We start from the raw sequence: 21,064 nt of genomic DNA, 5'->3' as shown, positions 1-21,064 counted from the left end.
TTGACTTTGAAGATCTGTATTCAAAAGTTTCTTCCAAAACAATGATCTTTAAATTGTGATGAAAATTCTAGTTGCACCTATAATTTCTATGCAGTTTTTAAAAATAATAGAATTGTTCTTAATGGACCATAAATATTATGGGCATCAATGCTTCTATTTTGAAAACAAAGAAAATAAAGTTTATAAATAGGAAGTGACATTTCTAAGATCAAAGTCTTTAAAGATATATTTTGAGGCTTCTTCTGGCTTACACATTTATTCTCATTTGAATTAACAGAAGTGAGTAACAAATAGTGTGTTGTATGAGTTTGGGAGTCTCAGCATCACCCTTGGGTAAGTGTTAGGAAGATAACAAAACTCTCAATCAGCCTTGTCAATCTGTATGAAGGCACCTCTATAAGTAACTGCTGCATATCTTCCTCATAAGACTTGTGATAAAATGCCTTGAATTTATTAGTACCTATAAATTCTCCTTAATATAAAGTGGCTCATGGGAAATAGCTGCTTCTTCAACTATTATAAGAAGAGATACATAACAGCTTTATATTAGGAAAGACAAAGTTTTTTCCTCCCCTGTTGTCTGCATCATGTCCTTCCTCTAAAATACTCCAAAGCTCCATTACCCATTCATGCATTTTTTCCACAGTGGCCATTGAGCTCCTAATGTATTTCAGCCACTGTTATGTGGCACTGGTCATAAATGGTGAATAAGATGAACTGGGTCTCTGCCTTCAACTCTTTGCTCTCAGAACTATCTCATACGGCTATTGTATTTTCCATCTGCATGTTTTCTTCTGGTTAGTCAAGGAATACTTTGTTGTTAAAGCAAGTGTGAGGGTAGAGAAATATTATTTTTTTACTAGATCCACAAATCATCAGCACATCTTATAGAAGGAAACCAATGTGAGAGAGACCCTCTTCTATGACACCAAAATAACTGATTCCTTGACCGTTTTCCAAACTGCAAATGGAAACACATTTCTCTACCTTATATGAAAATACCAGTGTGAATTTTGAAGGTCGACTGGTTTTGAGGGTGGGAATTTTCCCTCTCTAGACCTGTACACCTGTGGCATGTGCATACATTCAATAGCCTAAAAGCTGTTAACATAGTCATGGGCAGTAACATGTCTATCTAGTTAACCAATACGTAGTCATTGTTCCAAAAACAGTAACAGCAGCGAGAATATAATAAAGAGTAAATACATGTAGAATATGTGCAAGGGAAAATGAATGAATGAGTTTTAGAAACTTAAATGCTTGTGTGCTGGCTTGTCATTTTTCTTCTTTATTCCTCAGTCCTAGAAACTACCATTAATCTGAAAGGGGTTAGTACTTGGAATTAATTTGCATGAACCTTACTGTGATTAGAGCCTTGTTAAGGAAAAATGGCTTTCAGGAGTCTTTCTAAAAAATTCAATACTGCTGCCCCTACATCTTCTACTTTGTTCACCCCCTTTTCTCCTAGGACCTGCTATCCTTAGAACACTGACATGTACCCCACCAGACTGAGCCTATCTGGAGTTATCTCAGCAAGGCTTGCTCTGGGGCAAGGGCTGAAATAGTGAGGTCTGTTGTTAGCAAGACACTTTTCCGGTATAGCCATCACCCACAATTTAGAACAGATTCTTGCTTTGTGCTTCTATTCTCTGCCTGTGTGATGGACTACTTTAGAAAAAGTATGAGGCAGAATAAAAAAATATATATAGGCTTAATTTCTTTTTCATTTAGTAATTACTTCACTGCAGCAAACTGAACTGGGTCTGAGTGATTGTTGACATCTAATTTTCAGGTTTTGAATTACTTGGAGAAAAAAGCATACCCCTCAGTTTTCATCTACTAACTTTTCACTGTGAAGCTATTATGCAGAACAGAGTATGATCTTCAGCAATGTTTAACACAGGTCATAACTGGAAATAAAATAAACCCTTGCTTTTAGGATGAGAAAATGATTAAAGACCCATAATCTTGGCAGAACCATGGTGCTGTCATTTAAGACATATACACTTGCAAGGCATTACAATGACCGCTTCAAGACATTCATAAACTGGCAACATTATTTGGAAACCAGCCATCCTTATCTCTTTGCCCCATTGTTGGGAGCACATTCCATTTCCATGAACAAGATTGTATTTATTTATTTTCTATAAATTTTGTTTATTTGGAAATGCATGTATGTATGTGCAAGTTGTCTTCAATAATTCTTAGAAAATGGAAATAATGTTGTTTATTGGATGCAAAAACATTTTGAATTCCATGCATTTGGGAGGTTTTCAGAAAGCTGATGAGTTGATGATGGGCAAAGTTTTTGGATTAGCAATTAAGACACCCATGTACCATTCAGAATACCTGGGTTTGATTCCTGATTCTGAATCTTGATTCTAGCTTCTTAACAATGAAGACCCTGTAAGGCAAAAGGTGATGGTTCAAGTAATTGAGACCCTGCTATCCATGTGATCTGCCTGGATTGAGTTCCTGGCTCCTAGCTATAGCTCTGGCTGTTGCATATATTTGAGAAGTAAACCATCAGAACTTTCTCTCTCTCTCTCTCTCTCAATTATCTGTCTCTCTCTGTGTCTATCTGTCCCCAACCCCCAAAACCCATGGAAGTTATATTAAGAAAAAAAAAATCTATGGATGGATTTCAGTTTTTTGCATCAAAATAAACATCTCTTTTTAAAAAGATTTGGTTATTTGAAAGGCAGAGTCACAGAGTAAGAGGGAGAAACAGTGAGAGAGATAGAGAGAAAGAATCCTCCATCCATGGTTCATTCCCACAATAGTTTGCAACAGCCATGGCTGGGGCAGGCCAAAGGCAGCAGCCTAGAACTCCATCTGGGTCTCTCAAGTGGGTGACAAGGGCCCGAGCACTTGAGCCATCCTTCATTGCTTTCCCAGATGCTTTAGCAGGGAGCTAGATCAGATGTGGAGCTTCAAGGGTTTGAACCAACACTCTTAGGGGATGCCTAACCTGCTGTGCCACAACACCAGCCCCAAAATTATCTTTCAATTTCATTTTTTTCCACAAATTTTTGAAGTATTTTCCTCAGGTTCCAAATGAACCATGAAACTGGGGAAATGGAACTCTAAATAGAAATTAACAAAGAACTTAAATTTTAGGACTATTGTTATCTAAAATGATCATATTTTAATTCATTTTAATATTTGTCTAAGAGTTAGACAAACTGTACAACTGAGGCAACAATCCCTACTATACTTCCCTTATGTAAGATACCAGTTGCAAACCCTTATGTCCTCAGGGTCACTTTCACTTCACATCTCACTACAAGTTCAAGGATTCCCATGACCTATCTGCAATCTGATAAATTATGAGAATGAATCACAGAACTCAGTGAAATGCTGATTCATAACAGCAGTTTTATTATACTAGAATAATTTAACTTAGACCACTCAAGTAAAAAAGACAAATCAAGCAGAACCTGGAAGGATTCAAAGGACAAAGTTTACATTGTCCTCATGGGTATGCTATCTTCCAGCATTGAGACTTAGAAGCCACCTGAGCTTTGATCTACAGAGTTATCATTGGGTCTTTTTTTTTTTTTTTTTTGACAGGCAGAGTTAGACAGGGAGAGAGAGAGAGACAGAGAGAGAGTTATAGACAGTGAGAGACAGACAGAGAGATAGGTCTTCCTTCCATTGGTTCACTCCCCTGATGGCTACCACGGCCAGTGCTGTGCTGATCTGAAAAGCGGGTGCAGGGACCCAAGCACTTGGGCCATCCTCCATTGCCTTCCCAGGCCACAGCAGAGAGCTGGACTGGAAGAGGAGCAACTAGGAGTAGTACCCAGCACCCCAAATGGGACTAGAACCCAGGGTGCCGGCGCCACAGGTGAGGATTAACCAAGTGAGCCATGGCGCTGGCCCCTCATTGGGTCTTATGACATGGCATGGTTCATGCAATCACTCCCTACATGGTGAAACTCAATCTCCAGTTCCCTCATACCTGAGTCAAACCCTGTAATCAAGAAGTGGTCTTTCTTTTTTTTTTTTTTTTTTTTAAGATTTATTTTATTTTTTTGAAAGACAGAGTTACAGAGAGAGGTAGAGACAGAGAGAGAGGTCTTCCATCCGCTGGTTCATCCCCCAGATGGCCGCAACAGCCAGAGCTGCGCCGATCCAAAGCCAGGATCCAGGAGCTTCCTCCAGGTCTCCCATGTGGGTGCAGGGCCCAAGGTCTTGGGCCATCTTCTATTGCTTTCCCAGGTCACAGTAGAGAGCTGGATTAGAAGAGGAGCAGCTGGGACTAGAACCCACGCCCATATGGGATGCCAGCGCTTCAGGCCAGGGCGTTGACCTGCTGAGCCACAGCACCGGCCCCAAGCAATGATCTTTCTGGCATTGGCACCCCTCAGCCTGAGTCATTTCAACAGAACAGAGTAGCTAGGGACCAAACATGACTCACCTTGTTAGCAGACACTTTCTGGTATGCTTGCAGAGTCCATATCATGAGTAACAAAGACCCACCTCCCACCCCCACCCAATCTCAGTTCCTCATTCCATGACTCTAGAGGTTTTAGCTAAAAGGCAGAGCAAAAATTTAGTTTGCCCTAAGAATGACCAGCATCACTATTCTCTTGGATTAGTAACTGAACTCGTTTGTCTTATACAGTTACCTCCCCTATTCCACTATGTCATCTGTTTGTTATAAATGCAAAATAAGCATGGAGTCACCCTTCTGATATCTTCTCCTGTCCCCAAACCCTGCTCCCTGCCCTCAACACCCTGGCCTTTCTTCTGTTCTTCAAATGCCACCATCTTTCTGGCTTTAGGACTTTTGTGTCTGTATTCACTGTCTCACTGTCTCTTATCATTCAGGTCTCAGCTCACATGCTGTTTCCTCTGAAAAGCTTTCCCTGAACAGTCCATCCAGCCACCAAGCCCACATCTCTTCTCACACATCCCCTTACTTTGTTTGTATTCTTTGCGGAATTTGTTACTACCTACAGCCATCCTACTCATTGTCTATTTGCTGGTGTATTATTTGTCTTTTCCTGGGGAATATAAATTTCCAGAGAGCACTGTTTCATTGATCATTGCATCCCACACATCTAGTTTCTAGCTAAAACAATGCCTCATAATTTTAGTGCTCAATAAATATTTATAAAATGAAATAACAAACTGGTTCAACTTCTAGCACTGAAAGAGCAATAATTTCCCTGACTTACTGTCATAGGAGATTGGCCTTATGTACTATTAGGTGGGAAAGTTAAGTAGGAAATTGCACTAAATTCTTTCCCAATTATTTTTGCTTAGAAAAAGCTCGGATCCCAGGCTTCCATATTCACTTGGTAGCAATGGGCCACATTCAGAGATTAGCTTTTGAGTATCATCAGCAAACATCCCATAATTACTCCTTTAATAAATCTCAATATATGAATTCTGAAAAAAGCAAAAAATACAAATTGACAGCATAATTTATAGGGGAAACACATTTTAAGTGCTAAACCCCTATTAAAATAATTATGCTTAGTAATTTAAGGGCTTCAGAAGTTCAGGGGAGAATAAAATTAAAAGATAATACAAGTTTCTATGAACATTCTGAAACTCCCTCACCTAGGATGCAGTTAATTCAAGATCAGCATTCATGTTATGCCTGTAACTGTGGACTGAGGGAGAAAGCCTTTAAGGTCTAAGATTCAGTTTTAAATCTGAAGAAGGAAAGGCAGCACTGAAGTGGACATAAAGTATGATGCAACACTCAAAACTCAGAGGAAAAAAAGACCACTGAATCAGGTTAAAGAAAAGTGAGAGAAGAAAGCAAAGTAAAAAAAAAAAAAAAAAAAAGAGAGAGAGAGAGAGAGAAATAAACACTAATGATGTTATTACCAAAATGAAGAATAAATCATTTACTTATTAGACAAAAAGAGAGGGGGAGCACCCCATATATGGTTCACTTCCCAAATGCCAGCATCAACTGCTGCTGGCCTGGGGTCTTCACCAGGAGGAAGGAATTTAATTCAGATTTCATACATGGGTGGCAGAGACTCAACTTGTAAGCCATTACCACTGCCTTCCAGGCTCTGTATCAGAAGGAAGCTAGAATCAGGAGCTGGAACTGGGAGTCAGATCTAGGCACTCCAATGTATCTTAACTTCTAGACCCAACACCTGCCAGGATAAATAATTACAATCACAATGCTGGAGACTCCTCATGAGATATACAGGGAAAAAATGAAATTTGTGGAGATGAATATACTAGTTGATGTTGATGATGACGCCTTTGTCTACATTGTGTTCCTATTGATTCGCCAATCTGTAGGATAATAAAGAGCAGTGTCATCTTCATGGATTCCTTCTAAAAAGACCCTGCTAGAAGGGAATGAATAGATGTGGCGGTGTTTCAAGTCCCCCTTGCTTTACAACTCTGCAGCATTTGGAAAGCTCTACTTTGCAAAACTCAAAGCAAAAGTGACATATTTCATAATCTCATGCTTTTTCTCAAAGAATAGATACATTAAAGTCATTAACAGGGCAATTAAAATATGAATTTGGACACACACACACAAACACACACACACACACACGCAGAGTCATGCCCTGGATGTCCTAGGATATTTGAGGACTCACAGGTGCTGTAGGGTATTCTTTTGTAGGTGATCCAAGATGGGTGCATAATAATAGCACTGTTAATTGCTTCTTTTAATGATTATTGTACCTTATGACCTCAAAAGAATTATTGAAAGCAAAACTTTGCTGTCAAAAAGGTTAAAATGTTTCTTTTCTGAAGAGGAGGTTTTGCCAAATCTGTGAATGGTGCACTTAATACATCTGAGCCTCAGCTGTTCCTATTGAAAGGTGGGGCATGTGATTCTCATCCCTTATTTGTGCTGCAAAGACCATGGAGAGTAAATGAAAGAATGTCCCTAAAGTTCTCTTAGCTGCTGACTGCTTCACAGATATGAGGTAATTGGTAATTTGATTGGTCAGGATTCTTAATTCTCATCCCTTCTACAAGATGTAAAATTAGGTCCCATTACATTGGAGGCCCCATGGAGGCCCAGAGAGCCATCTGGTTGCTTACCTAGAGGAAAAAATTGGATGTGGAGCTGAATGGGAAAAGGACCCCTGGAGGAAGGAATGGCCTGGGAATCTTCCCAAGTCTGTGAGGCGTTCGTTCACTGTGCTCTTCTGGGAGCCCTCCCTGGACTGCAGCAATGCAAGGGAAGCAAATGAGGACGCACAGGCTACTCATGGGGTCACTGTGCTGGAAGAAAGGGAATCAGAAGGTGGACCCACAAACTGCAGTTGAGCAAATGGGAAAGAAACCTTTTCAGAGGGGTTCGATCAAGCAGGAGGCTTTAAATACATGAAAGGAAAAACCCTGCTTATCTTGCCATCGGTCAGGAATTTAGGACTCATTTTTGTAAATTTAGCCCTTCATTTATTTTCCTGGGGTTTTGTTTTCAATGTAAATAATTTATAAAAATTAAATTCCATTTAATATTCTAATTTGGAAATTTAGGTTATTATAAAAGTACTGATTTATTTGAGAGGTAGAGAGAGAAAAGTACTTATTTAATTGAGAGGTAGAGAGAGAGATGGAGAGACAGAGAGATAGCAAGAGCACTCCTATGTAATGGTTCACTCTCTAAATGTCCTCAATGGCTAGGGTTGGGCTAGGCCAAAGGTTGGAGGCAGGAAATGAATCCAGGTGCTCTTATATGGAATGTGGGCAATGTAACTGCTAGGCCTAGCACCTGTCCTTAGAAATAAGCTCAGGAGCCAGCATGGTGGCTCCCTGCTAATGCACCCAGGAAAGCAGCAGAAGAGGACCAAAATACTTGGGCCACTACCCCTCACATGGGAGACCTTGATGAAACTCCTGGCTCCTGGTGTCAGCATGGCCTAGCACTGGCTGTTGCAGCAATTTGGGGATTGAACCAGCAGACAGAAGATTCTCTCTCCCTCTCCCTCTCCCTCTCCATCTCCCTCTCCCTCTCCCTCTCCCTCTCCCTCTCCCTCTCCCTCTCCCCCTCTCTCCTTCTCTCCATCTCTCCATCTCTCTCTCTCTCTCTCCCTCTCTCTCCCTTTTTCTCCCTCTCTCTCCCTCTCTCTCTTTCTCTGTCGCTCTCACTTTTGCTCTTGTTCTCTCTCTTTAACTCTGCCTTTCAAATGAACAAATAAATCTTTAAAAAAGGAATAATTTATGCTGAGTGTAATAAGCCAATCCCAAAGGGACAAATACCACTTGCTCTCCTTGATAGGTGACAACTAACTGAGCACCAAAAAAGGAAACCTATTAAAGTGAAATGAACACTAGGAGAAACGGTGACTCGATCAGCCCTCACCCTGACTGTTGATAAGCAACTTGATATGTTATCCCTCTTAGTATTTTTTTTTGTTTGTTCTACTTAATACTTTTGGTTGAATACTGTAATCAATACACAATTCTTCTTAAGTGCTGAAACTTAACTGAAAAGTGATCGCTGTTAAATGTAAGAGTGGGAATAAGAGAGGGAAGAGATGTGCAATTCGGGACATGCTCAAGCTGACTTACCTCAAATGGTAGAGTTAGAAACATACCAGGGGATTCCAATTCAATCCCATCAAGGTGGCATGTACCAATGCCATCTCACTAGTCCCAGTGATCAATTTCTGTTCACAATTGATCATAATGATAGGACTAAGAACCAAAGGGATCACAGAAACAAGAATAGTGTCTGCAAATACTAGCTGATAGAATCAAAAAGGGAGAGAATGATCCAACATGGGAAGTGAGATACACAGCAGACCCATAGAATGGCAGATGTCCTAAACAACACTCTGGCCTCAGAATCAGCCCTTAAGGCATACAGATCTGGCTGAAAAGCCCATGAGAGTATTTCAGGCATGGAAAGCCAAGACACTCGGGGGGGGGGAACCCTAAATGAAAGATCTCTGCGAGTGAGATCCCAGTGGAAAGAACGGGGCCATCAAAGAAGGAGGTACCTTTCTCTGAAGGCAGGAGAGAACTTCCATTTTGACCATGGCCTTGTCTAAATATGATCAGAGTCAGTGAACTCAGGGGGCTTCCATAGCCTTGGCAGCTCATGACAAGAGCCCGGGGTGATTACTGATGCCATAAACAAGAGTGTCAATTTGTTAAGTCAACAACAGGAGTCACTGTGCACTTACTCCTCATGTAGGATCTTTGTCCTTAGTGTGCTGTACATTGAGATTTAATGCTATAACTCGTACTCAAACAGTATTTTTCACTTTATGTTTCTGTGTGGGAGCAAACTGTTGAAATCTTTACTTAATGTATGCTAAACTGATCTTCTGTATATAAAGAGAATAGAAAATGAATCTTGATGTGAATGGAAGGGGAGAGGGAGTGGGAAAGGGGAGGGTTGCGGGTTGGAGGGATGTTATGGGGGGGAAACCATTGTAATCCATAAGCTGTACTTTGGAAATTTATATTCATTAAATAAAAGTTTGAAAGCAAAAAAAAAAAAAAACAAGTAATACTTTTAACTTACAAGAAGGCTGCTAAGACAGAGGATTTCTGTGTACCCTTTTCCAGTTTGCCCAGTGTATACATTTTTTTAAAAGATTTGTTTTATTTCTTTGAAAGACAGAGTTACAGAGAGAGATATAGACAGAGAGAGAGGTCTTCCATCCACTGGTTCACTCCCCAGATGTCCGCAACAGCTGGAGCTGAGCCGATCCGAAGAAGCCAGGATCCAGGAGCTTCTTCCAGGTCTCCCATGTGGATGCAGGGACCCAAGGACTTGGGCTGTCTTCTGCTTTCCCAGGCGATAGCAGAGAGCTGGATCAAAAGAGGAACAGCCAGGACTAGAACCAGTGCCTGTATGGGATGCTGGCACTTCAGGCCAGGGCTTCAATCCACTGTACCACACTGCTGGCCACTGCCCAGTGTATACTACTTTGTCACCATTGCTCACCCATTAATTTTTTTTTAATATTTTATTTATTTTATTTGAGAGGTAGAGTTACAGACAACGAGAGGGCGAGACAGAAAGGTCTTCCTTCTGTTGGCTCACTCCCCAAATGGCTGCAACGGCCAGAGCTGTGCCAATCCGAAGCCAGGAGCCAGGCGCTTTTTCCTGGTCTCCCACGTGGATGCAGGGGCCCAAGGACCTAGGCCATCTTCCACCACCCTCCCAGGCCATAGCAGAGAGCTGGATGCAAGTAGAGCAGCTGGGACTAGAACCGGCGCCCATATGGAATGCCGGCGCCACAGACAGAGAATTAACCTATTGCACCATGGCGCTGGCCCCATCACCCTTTAATTTTTATCATACAGTGCTAACATATTATCATGGATATTATAGTCTCATATATATTATATTATTATATACAAAGAGAGAAAGAGAGGCATTTTAAATACAAGCAATTAAACATTGTTTCAAAATTTGTTCAGTCTTTAGCCCATATTCCAGTTTTGTCAAATTTTTTATTTTCATAGCATTTTTTCCCTGTAATACAGGATCTGAAGTCATTCATTTAATTTAGTAGTTATATCTGCTGCTTTCTTTTCATTCCATTCAGATAACATATGCCTGGTTAGATCATGATACAGGGGGTGTATTCTTGTAAGGATGCCATATCTTGAGCTCCTTGTCTACCTTCTACTCATTAGTAGTGTGAATTTGGATTCCTAGGTCAAATTGTTGTCCAACTTCTCCACTGTAGAGTAACCATCCTCCCACCCGCATCTCTTAAGGCTAATTAACAATCTATAGAGATAGAGATTGAGATTATGAAAATATTCTGTTTCTCATCAAACTTCTCTCCCTAGATGTGGTATCCATTGAAGATTCTTGCCTAAAGCTAGTTGTTCTGTGATGGTTGCAACAGAGAGCTTTTCCAAATCAATCACTTGTCATTCAGCATTCAACTGTTGGGAAGACACCTTCTTTCCTATTTTCTGTGTTCATTAGGCCCTCATAGAGTACTGTTTTATTAATTATGTTAAAAACCATTGAATTACTTAATTTTGATGCTGAATTTTACCTAATGCATTCAGTGGGAACCCCTTAAGCTGGTTCCTATGTCTTTTAATACACCTCCATTTTATTGTATCCTCAACAACCAGATGTTCATCTTGTATCTTCCCTGCTCCGGTGCTAGAATCAGTCATATCTTCATTTAGCCTTGTTTCCTCTTAGTGAGCAATGACATTTAGAAACCAAAATCTAAGCTGTAAGAATGGTCATTATTCCTGATAAGTCACTGCTTCTTGCCCTTTCAGTGGACATAGGAAATATGTGTTCTTTTTGATGCCTCCAATTTCAGTCTAATCCCACTGGATCATCTTTGCCTCCCCTCATTTCATAGTCCATTTTATCACAATGAAAACCCTAGTTTCCTACAACTTCACTATATTTACTTATTTACACAATCTTAGCAATACACACAGTACTTTTAGAATTGTTACATGCATACCACTATAAAAACAAGTGAAAAAACTAAATAAAAAATTTAAGATTTGCTTGCAGATTTCCCTCTGGATTGTGGGTATTCAAACAAGGAACTCTGTTATAAACATAGTTCTAGACACGTATAATGTACCAAAATCACATGCTGAAATCCTAAGTCCCAATAAGATGATAGTAGAAAGTAATTAGGTTTAAATAATGTCATCAGAGTAGGATCCTCATGATAGGATTAGTAGCCATACATGAAGATACTAGAAAGCTTGCTCTCTCTTTCTCTCTCCCTGCACTGTGAGAACACAGAAAGACGAGTGCTATCAGCCAGCCAGGATAAAAGCCCTTACTTGGAATGAAATTGACACACACCTTGATCTTGGACTTGAAAGACTCTAGAACTATGAGAAATAAATGTCTACTGTTTAAGTCACATAGTTTATGGAATTTCATTATAGCAGACTGAAGTAAAACAAAACTTATAGATGATCTTCCATTCATTCACAAGTTATGATTTCTCCAACAACTCGTTTTATTATTAAATGAATAAAATATGCTAGCAGCAATCATATTGTCTAATCCCAAACATTGGTAAGATAAAGTACATTGTAATAAAATATTTGAGAGAATAATTTCCCTGGAAAGTCCAGGACAAATGGTAACTTTTTAATGTTCCACAGAAAATCTAAAGGCAAACAGTATATGATGCTCTGCAGTCATGTCTTCCAAGACTACCTGTTGCTGCACTTCCTCTGTCTTCCAACCACCTTACAAATATTATAGAAAATGAATCATACACTGAATAAGTGGAATGAACAGAGTGGGAGACTGGTGAATTTTGTTAAGCATCTATTACTTATTGGTAATTGTGCAATAAGATTAAAATATGTTGACTTGTTCTTTGCTCTTCCTCTGTGATTACTCCGTTCATTTGAAAGACAGTTGTGATTGTTTCTGTTTGTAGTCAATTATCGGTTGTTTTCTTACCATTCTTACTGGTTTAATTTTTATTTTTGAGTATACAAAACACAAGTTCCACAAAGCCAAAAAATGTACAAAAAATTATACTCAGTGAACTATCATGTTCTAGCCTTTCCTTCACAGTCTGCCTCCCCACCCCTGCCTGCCCCTGCACAGTACCTTGTGTACATAAACAATTTCTTTGGTTATTTGGATTAAATCTATTGTATTTCTCTTGTAAAAAGAAGCAAGTGCACACATGTGTTCTTATTTCCCTCTTTTTCTACCAAAAATTCAATATGTGACATATATATTTTTATGTAATAATCTGTTCATGAATAGGAGAAAATGCTACTATGATACAGGAGTTTTAAGATTACTCATTGGCCACATCAGGTATCTAAAGACACGAGATGAAGAGAGTTCTTATCAGCCTTGTCTTTAGCTCTGAAGTTTTCTATCCAGTTACTCAATCCTCTTTTATTTGTAGATTCTTTATTTGATAATTAAACACGAAGGCTCTAGGGCAGTTCTTAGTTTCATATTTAGCTACACATGCTCAAAATCTTGGTTTTGCTAACGTAATGGCTTTCTCTCACCACACCACCCCCTTTTTTAACCTCCACCAAAACCATACAATCCCGAGTCACTCCTCAACAGAAAGACTAAGCAGAAATCCATTACCTCTTGTAGAACTTTTTCTCTTCCCTACTTTCTCTTTACTAACAAATTTTCCCTTATTATTGGACTTTCATCCTCATTGGAAGAGGGCATACAAATTAAGGATCTAGGACTAACATCATATATTAACCCACCATTGCCTGATATTTTTTTTTCAAAGTATTTTGTTGTAATAGCTGCTATGAAGCAGATTTCTTACTCTAGTAATCATTTAGGGTAGTAGAAGCAAATCTGGACAGGGTGCCAGAAGATACTTACACTTCATGAGATACGATTTTTTCCTCTAACTTGTCTGAACTCTAAACTAAATCAGAAGTCTGGGCTGTGCTTGTATATGCAGTATAGAATTTAGCCCCACCTCCATAGAGATGTAGCCATTTCTAGTCTAAGCCCTTGGAGTTTCCTCAGTGACAGCTATGTCTATGATGTGTCAATATTTACTACTCTGGAAAGCTTTTCAACAGGTAAAGGTCTAACAGCCCACCCAACCCTCACCCCAGTCTTCACCCCAATCCTCACACCCAAGATATGTACTCTGGGAGACCACAATTTTACAGAGACCAGGAGACAGATCCACTCTCCATTTCTTGGTCAGCAAAAGATGGTTTTTTTCTGAATCTTCTTTTAGGATAAAAGGAGTTTATTTAAATAAAATTACAGTTGCCAGCATCATGGCATAGCAGGTTGAGCTGCTGCTTGTGACACTGGCATCCTATATGATTGCTGGTTCAAATCTGGGCTGCTCTACTTCACATTCAACTCCCTGCTAACACACCTGAGAAAGCAGCAGATGATGGCCCAAGTGCTTGAGTATCTGCCACCTGGGTGGGTGACCTGGATGGAGTTCCAGGCTCCTGTCTCCAGCCTGTCCCAGACCTGGCTGTTGTGGCCATTTGGAGAGTGAACTAGTGAATGGAAAACAATAACTAATGGAGTTGAATCTATATCTGGTTCTTAACCATACCGTTACTAGTTTGACCTCAGATTTTACCTGGCCATCCTTTGGTCACTGTGTACCACTCATCCAGTTACTTCACTTCCCTCGGTCTCATTTTCCTCTTCTGTATAACTAGGATACTAACAGCGCTCACATGACAGGATTGTTGTAAGAATAATGTCAAACAAGATAATATATGGAAAGCACTTAGCACAATGCCAGTTGCCTAATGACCACACCACAATTACAGCAGTTAGCAACAATAATAACCACTCACATTTACATAATGCTTAAATTTTACAAAGCATCCTCACATGCATGATGTCATTTACTGCTTACAATAATTCTGTGAAGCTCATTGTATTCATGTATTGATATGCCATACTGTTCCCCATAAATGTGCATAATTATTGTTAATAGAAATATTTAAATGGTTTTTAAAATGTATGGGAAATAAAAGACATTTGGAAAAATAATTCTTTCATGCTATATTACCTGCATAACTTCATGCAGCTTTAATTAGTCAAAACTGATTTTAATATAAATTCCTACATTTAATGAGTGAAAAATGTATTTGAAGGAAGGAGGCAAGGAAGGCAGTAACAATGACCTTTAGGACAGCTATGTGATAAGGAGAATAAGTCTCAGGTTGATTTTTTTTTTTTAATTTAGAATCTACAAACTGCCATTTCATACATGGATGATGAAACGGTCAACCTCTTTTGTATATTAATTTGTGTCATTAATGCAATATCTTTCATTCTCTTGGAGAAATCATGTTATGGATTCATAGCTGAGTTGTGTTCTAAATTAGATCCACACACTACTCATTAAGTAATGCAGATGATCTGGTATATTTTATTTCAGACTTGTTTCTCTGGCATGCAGCCAGATCTGGGAAGCAACATGGCCTCTTTTTAACAGATACACAACTTCATAAATATTTCACATAGGACTAAAAGGATCGCCTGTCCATTTCAAATGGCAAGGAGATTTGGGGCGCCACCATCAACAGAAATGCCTAGTTAAGCTGCATCTGTGTGGTACATGGTACTCTTAGCAAACCCTGTAAGTGGTTAAGTACTCAAACTGGGATTTGGCTAGTGCCCTGGTGCACTCCTTCTCTCCCAGCACCACTGTTTTCTCTCCTGGTGGGGGAATGGGGCCAAGCGGACCAGAAGTGGCACTTAGGAGATTGACAGGGGAATGTTGCTGCTGAGATAGTTTCCTGTGTGCCCCAGATGTGTCTTCAATCTCACCACCCTGCCTTCAGGCATTCTTCCCTTTTTATTCAAAGAACCTGACTCTACAAGAAAGACACCATCCTTGACAGCCTTGTTATGCCTTCAGGTCAATGCCAGACACAAAAAGGTCACTGGCTTACAAAGCAAAGAAATGTATCTTGCTCTGCCTCAGGCAAATATCGGACTGGAATGACTCCAGGAGCTGCCTTTGTGTCCTTTTCCTAACCTAACTTTACCTTAAGCAAAAGTATTAAATAGTTGAAATCTGCGGTTCATATTGGGTTTCTACCTTCCTATATCCCATTCCTCTTGCTTTGATTTTTCTTATTATTTAGGACCTACACTGTGCAAGACACTGGGGGGAAGGCTTTACCAAGGTTCAAAGAGGCGTAAGACACAGATCTTTTCTAGAGGAACTTTGGTGACCAAAATATCTAATGGGGAGATTTCTGGCATGTTAGCTCCTGAGAAAAGGGGCTGACTTAGGATGTGTGGGTTTCCTCCTGGTTACAGGTAGATGACAGCCACCAAACCTGTCTTTGAGGGAGAGAAACACACCACAAACAAATGTCATGACCTCTAATGATGTTTGTGGGGAGCCATTGAGTTGACAGTCAGACTGGATGCAGTTAAAGCAGCACTTGACTCTGAGGTAAAGCACGGGCATTATAAATAAAGAATCATGATTTTAAAACTCTTTGGGTATAACAGCAGTAACTATAGCACATGATTGCTGCTCACGATAAATGCTGTCTAGTATTGTAGAGGAAATTCGGCCAGAACCAGACAAAGAAAAGCGGACCTCTCCTCCCAACACAAACCTTGAAAAGTGGCTGCTTGCAATTAACTAATGAAGCAGCTGCCCACTATGATCTTGTCTAGGGAGGGAAGATGTCCTAAGTTCTGCTTCTGTAAACATCAGTCATGAATCTGTCCTAATAAATCTGCCCCTGGTATCTTTTTTACAAACATACCAGGCCCACCTACCATTAGAAATGTGGTCCTAAGTCATGTAGCTGCAATTTAAACCCACCAATGCTATAACAGCTAAGGTATGACACTGATGAACCTATAAATATTGTAAGAAACTTGGGATTGTTGCTCAGTTCTCAGGAAAAGATACCAGCTGAGCCTGCTGGCATAATAAACTGCTTTGATCCTCCACTGTCTCTGGTGCCTGTTTGAATGGAGGGAGTTTTCCCACCCCAGGTTTCTATATAACAGTATTTGTTGATTAGTTTGATCACAAATGCTAGAAGATTCTAATGTAATTTATTGGACCTCAGTTTGATTTATTTATCACATTTACATAAATTGGCTTTCCAAACTACTTTCCAGAATTCAATGCAGCCAACTTCTTCTGTAATACAAAATAGCCAACAAGAAACTGAAATACGGCATAAAGAGCAAATGAAAATATAAAGTATGTTGCATCTCAGGTTATAATTGAATTATCTATTTGTTATATTTCCATTGCTCTAACAAAATATTTGAAGCTGGGTAATGTATAAAGGAAAGAGATTTATTTAGCTCCCAGTGTCAGAGGCTGAAAATCCAAGCAACATGATGCGGATTCTCATGAGTGCCCTCGTTGCTGCATCACATTGTGACTGATGGCTTCATGAGGGAGCACTTGTGAGAAGGAGCAGTCACATGATGAGACACGAAGTCAGAGACCAGGAGGGGCCTGTCTTGCTCTTTTATGACCACTCTTTCTTAAGGTAACTAACTCAGGGTCCCCATCCATCTACCTTGATTCTTTCTGGAGGCAGCATCCCCAGCAAGACCTTAGGCTCCAACTCTTAAATGCTCAGTAGCACATTTTAACGTCATCACACTGGGACAAAGATTCCAAAACATGAAACCTTGGGGGACAAACTTCATTCAAACCATGGCGTGCAGGGACAAAGTGCCATATTAATATTTATAACATAAGTTGTGGGCCATACAAAATTATCAATTTAAAAATTAGCCTACTATAGATTTATTGGACTTTGGATCCTGAGTGCAGTTGCATTCTCAGGGTCAGATCAAATGATTTTGCAGGCCTTATATGGCACACAGGCTCAGACGTTCCCGCCCTAGAGAAAGTCAATTTTTTTTTTCAAGTACTGTTTAATGAGCGGGGATTTCATACACAACAAACTTCACAGTGTTGAAATGTAAGAATGTGAAGCCACCAATGCTCAGAGTGACATTCCAGAGCTCTAATGTAAGATACTTATCCCCCACCATTTATACATTCACATGCATATGCACACCCCAGCCCATATCCAATCTCTTATATCAGTCCATCTTACATGCAGTTTACATTATTTACAGGTTTGGAGGAGGCAAACATTTCTGCTTCTGGTAATTAATTCTGGACTACATTCTCTTTGTCATTCCCCCTTGACCTAGGTTTGTTGTATTATACAGAAATACTAGTTGGCATCAGAAACTTAAGCTTAAGTCTTGAGTTAGTCATTTATTATCTGTGTCCTTTAAAGCATTACTTGTCCTCTATGAACCTTAGCTTGCTTTACGTATAAAGGTTAATTATAGCTTGCAAGTATTAAATAATCCACAAGGATGCAATGTATATCATAAAATATAACTGAAAAGTATGACTTGAATGCTCATGTAATTTTAATAGTTTAAGTTGAATGGAATCCAAAGGGTTTGTGTGTGTGTGTGTGTGTGTGTGGTTATTATGCCTCATGTTCACTCCTTTTATTTGGTGATTAAAGACTTGAATAATGCTTTTAAACAGTATGGGAGAAAATCAGATCTAAGCGTCAATTCAGTGTTGAGTTGCAAGTAACAGAATCACATTGTATAGTGATTTTATAATAATTTATTTTTCCCATAAATCAGGAAGGGTAGATTCAGGAGGCCGTGGCTCTTGCTTCAGTATCTCTTTGCTGTATAATACATCTCCAATATCTTTAGTGTTTCCTTTGTAATGGTAAGATGGTGGCTTCAACACCCAAAATTTAGTTCCATACAAGGCAGAAAAAAGAGCAGAGGTACAATAGCCACAAATGTCTTCTTTCATCAGTAAATCAAAGACTTTTCCAGAAAACATCAGCAGAAATCCACTTCCATCTCGCAGGTTAGTACACAGCAGTATAACCATCTTTTGGGGCAAACAGGACTGCAAATTATCAAATATTTACCTAGGCACAATGTTGTTTGGAAGCCAATTTTGACTTTTTAACAATGGTGGGGCAATTAAACTTGGGCATGTGGCTCAAAGTAATCAGGCACCTATATTTTTGTTGCGTTGAGACTTCAGTCACCAGCATCTGAAGAAATAGATATAGTTGTGTGGAACATTTCTATTTACTCAAATGTACCAGTTCTCAAACAGGGTGACTATATTTGGTATTAAACTGTTTCCTTCTCATTTCTTACTCTAATTGAGGAATATTTAGCATCTTGGAACAGACACTATCCAAACCATATTTTTTTCCATGTCTGTAACTATAGAAATCAGTAAACAGTGAGAACCAGATCAGCAAGGCATTCACTTATGCATACATCTAAGTTTACCAACAGTAGCTAATTAGTAGTTGTTTATAGATGAATGATACATAATAAAAGCGTTGAAAATTAGCAACTATGACAAGAACCAATGTTGTCCTTCTTATGGATTTGGAGAGAGAAATACATTCAAGCTTATGTGCATCAAAGACTTCCTGCTCATTTGGTGGTTGTAATAAGAGTTATACCTTTCATGTATCACTACATTTACCCGTGAGTTTGACAATTTCTATCTGGATCCATAAAGGGAAATACAGGGGCCGGCACAGCGCAATAGGTTAATCTTCCACCTGCAGCGCCAGAATCCCATATGGGTGCCAGTTCTAGTACTGATCCAGCTCTCTGCTATGGCCTGGGATAGCAGTAAAAGATGGCCCAGGTGCTCGGGCCCCTACACCTGCATGGAAGACCTGGAGGAAGCTCCTGGCTCCTGGCTTCAGATCAGCACAGCTCCAGCCATTGTGGCCACTTGGGGAGTGAACTAACGGAAGGAAGACCTTTCTCTCTGTCTCTCCCTCTCACTGTCTCAAATAAATAAATAAAAATCTTTAAAAAAAGAGAAATGGGCAAAGTAATTGAAAAGGCATTTTTCAAAAGAGGAAATTCAAATGGCCAACACATGGCACATGAATAAATGCTCAGGATCACTAGCCATCTGGGAAATACAAATCCAAACCACAGTGAGGTTGCACCTCACCCCAGAAAAAAAATAAAAATAAAATAAAAATAATAATAAAAATAAAACAATAAAAGATAAAAGAATAAAGGGAAATACAATAACATCCACATAGTAGTATGAGGGTACTTCAAAAAGTTCATAGAAAAATGCACATTATGGAAAAAATCTGCTCATATTTCAAAATTTTTTTAACCAAAGTAAACTTATCTTTTAATTTCTCTTTTCCATGAACTTTTTGAAATAGCTTTAAAAAGTGATTGCAGAATAAGAAATCTGCCCTAGTTACATGATTTAAAGATGATTTTAAAGAAGAGTTTACATACAAAGATCGCAGCCTTTGGGGAAATACTATATAGAAAAAACATAGAAACAGGAAAAAAGCCATCTGTATTATCAAAGGCCAAGAATGCATTTATTTACTTCTCTTCCATATCATTCTTGGATGTAGGTATAGTAGCAGGGGAGTAATGTTAAATGCAGCTTCAGTTTTGGGAGTACAAAGAATTTCAATGTGATGTGTGTTCTTTGTAAGGAGCTTAAGCATGCAGGACGCTGTTGATCTCAAAATATTTAGTTGTTTATTTCCATGGGAATTGAACTCTCTCTTAGCAACTTGATTCATGAATAGGAAAAAAACGTGAAAATTTTTCAGAAGATGAAGAGATATAATATCAGAAAACCTGACATTTTCACTTAACCACCAACATCAAACAGTATTTGATTGTCTTGGTTTACTGCATTAATTTGATTGAAATTGGGCCCAGTACTGGATATTGGGGAAATTCTGGTTAGCATACTTATAGACTTCTATAGGCCATCATCAATCAGAAACTCATGAATAACAGAAAGGTTTTTGGCTACAATTTAGTGTGTTACTTTTCATAAATTCCAATTGCAGGAAAATGGAAGATCTAACCCACATTACTAATTCACTTTTAAAAGTTTAGAAACTGGAGGCTGGCGTTGTGGCATAGTGGGTAAAACTGCTGACTGTGACACCAGTATCCCACATGGGTGCCAGTTCATGTCCCAGGTGTTCTACTTCTAATGCACTTGGGAAAGCAGTAGAAGATGCTCCAAGTGCTTGGGCCCCTGCACCCAGGTGGGATACCCAGAAGAAGCTCCTAGCTCCTGGCTTCAGTCCAGCCCAACCCTGACCATGGTGGCCATGTAGGGAGTGAGCCAGCAGAGGCAAGACATCTCTGTCTCTCTCTTTCTCTCTAACTGCCTTTCAAACAAATTAAATAAATCTTTTAAAACAAATAAGTAAAAGTTCAGAAACTTCTAGTAGATCTAGAAAACTGCACTTCTCGGAGAAACTGGGTCATTCCAAGAGACTCTCCAAGGCTGTGTGATGGGTTTTCCTCTGGCACTGCTGATGCCCAGCCTGCGTTGTCTCTATAATTAGGAAAGTGGAACACTGAAACAATAGACCCATTAGTATGCCAGGACTGACAACTCTGTCCTGCAAGCCTCAGAAGCTTAGAAGAGAGGACAGCACCAGAACTTACTCCCTATACTGTTGGAAACATTTTGAAACTCCAGAAAAACATCCCAAATACGTGAGATATCTCAGGGGTATCTGTAGACAAAGGACCTCATCAGTAATACTCATGAACCAAAAAAAAAAAAAAAAAAAAAAGAAA

General features: G+C 39.4%; 1 long non-coding RNA gene across 1 annotated transcript in view; it reads left to right on the top strand.

Annotated features, from left to right (window-relative positions):
* LOC138849285 (uncharacterized) overlaps positions 1-21,064 on the top strand; it is a 107,476-nt gene extending 86,412 nt beyond the window's left edge. Inside the window, exon 2 of the long non-coding RNA XR_011387894.1 lies at positions 1-21,064. This exon is cut by the window's left edge and continues 8,416 nt beyond it. This is a non-coding gene — a long non-coding RNA (uncharacterized lncRNA).

The sequence above is a fragment of the Oryctolagus cuniculus genome, chromosome 4 (assembly GCF_964237555.1).
Source record: "Oryctolagus cuniculus chromosome 4, mOryCun1.1, whole genome shotgun sequence".
NCBI classification, from domain to species: Eukaryota; Metazoa; Chordata; class Mammalia; order Lagomorpha; family Leporidae; genus Oryctolagus; species Oryctolagus cuniculus.
The sequence above is the reverse complement of the archived record's forward strand: the minus strand, read 5'-3'. Positions and strand labels throughout refer to the sequence as shown.